Source organism: Henckelia pumila, chromosome 3, assembly GCF_033568475.1.
Source record: "Henckelia pumila isolate YLH828 chromosome 3, ASM3356847v2, whole genome shotgun sequence".
Classification (NCBI taxonomy): domain Eukaryota; kingdom Viridiplantae; phylum Streptophyta; class Magnoliopsida; order Lamiales; family Gesneriaceae; genus Henckelia; species Henckelia pumila.
In genome coordinates this window covers 106,915,504-106,917,573 of record NC_133122.1, presented here as the reverse complement: position 1 = coordinate 106,917,573, position 2,070 = coordinate 106,915,504, and positions in this window count along the sequence as shown.

Here is a 2,070-nt window from a genome sequence, read left to right as displayed (position 1 = left end):
AAGTTCCGATCGTTGTCTATAAATAGAAGGCCGAGGCTTCACTTTCATTTGCCAATTCCGAGTTCTCCTTTCCATTCTAGTCCTTTTGGAGCTGTTCTAGTCTTCTTAGGCTTGGTCCGAAGGTCGGCGAAGCGTTCGGTAGTCGTAGCGGAGTTGTGCCCAAGTTCTGGAGGCATCGACATCAAAGGGCTAACGACGGACGAAGGTATAACTTTTGCTTCCTATAAATATTTAGGAGTATGCAATAGCTTAGTTAAGGCTTTTAGAGCACTTTAATGATGGTAGTATCATTTCGCAGTGTAGAGCAGACTATAGGCGTGGACCTAGAGTTGGTAGAGCTTGCTCTGTTTTGAGGTACGAAAGTACTGTTCGAGATATCCTGACTGAGTATGAATGTATTATGTGACTGCATGATTTATATGCCATGATATTATGCTGCATTCATTTGCATCTTGCTGTATCTCTTTCGAGATGTCTGTTAGTAGGGTTTTACCCTATCCTGTTAGTGGATGGACTTCCATCGATTTGGGTCCGGCGTATCCACGGTTATCTCGGTATGGGAGCCACCTCCTGAAGCGACGGCACAACGTGCTACATACCAGGGCCCGGTCTGTCTCTGTTATCTGATCCTTGACGTCGAGTCTATAGGGAGTTCACTTTGCATGCATGTATACTCATACTCTCGTACTGAGCGTTTTATGCTCACGTCTCGTACTCTGTATTTTCTGGACACCCTATTCCATGGGGCAGGTTTGCGATTGGACGAGGAGGGTGGATCGAGGAGGGGCTAGTCAGTGGTTGGCCAGCTGGAGCTTCGTCTAGGTTTTATTACCGTTGTTTGGGTTTATACAGTTATTCGATTTGGTTGTATATTATTGGATAAATTACAGATTTCTTTACTTGGGATTGTATATTGTTTATGGTTTCCGCAGTTTTATTCTGATATCTGTTTAATTAAGTTAATTGCATGCATAAGTTCTGTTTAGTAGGTGATCCGGGTAAGGGTCACTACATTTATGGTATCAGAGCATGCAAAAGAATTCTTGGGATTTAGACTCATCATGAGGTATTTTTGTAGATGGCAAATCGTGACGACCGGAGTTCTCATGGCAGTGTTGGTGGGCGTTGGGGTGATGCCGACCGGGAGCCTCGTCGAGAACGGCGTCATCGTCATCATGACGACGAGCGTTTTACTGTGCATCGATTCTTAGCTATGGGTCCTAAGCCCTTAGTTGGAGGTGAGTCTCCGAAGGATGCGGAGAACTGGTTAGACCGCATGGAGACGACTTTTCAGACTTTTCAATGCACTGAGGAGCAGAAGGTGGAGACCCTTGGCTATCTTCTGGATGGGCGTGCGCGCAGGTGGTGGAGGTTTATTTCTGCACCTTTTGTTGCGGCGAGAGGAGTGGCCACCTGGGCCGAGTTCCGCACAGCTTTCCAAAAGCGGTATTTTCCTCCGGCACTCGGTCAGTCGAAGGCAGGCGAGCTACTGAGTCTGCGACAAGGAGCCATGTCTATCGATGAGTATCAGCAGAGGTTCTTTGATCTGCTATCCTATTGCCCCGAGATTGCTGATAGCTCAGAGATGAAGTATAATCTGTTCCTTCAGGGCCTTAACCCTGAGATCCATGACCGTGTGGCGGTTGGCGATGACATGTCCTACGAGGGTTTGGTGAGCCGTTTTCACCAGGCGGAGGACAGCATTAGGCGGAACAGGTCTTTAACTCAGTCGAGGCCTGCTAGTTCTTTGGGTCCCCGTGCCCAAACTTTCAAGAAGTCTGGATCTTCTTCTTCCTCTGGTTCTGAAGGTGTTGTCCGTTACGGTAAGAAGGACAAGTGTGATCACTGTGGGAAGAACCATCCATCCGACAAGTGCCGTAGAGCTTCTGGAGCTTGTTTCCGTTGTGGAGAAACTGGTCATATCCGGAGGGATTGCCCACTGTCTGGGGGAGGCGGTTCTGGTTCTGGTTCAGGATCGGGTTCTCAGGCCACCGTACAGCAGAGGTCGCAGGGACAGTCTGCTGAGAGTTCTCATTTGAGGCCACGAGCTTCTGGCCAGGTGTTTGCCCT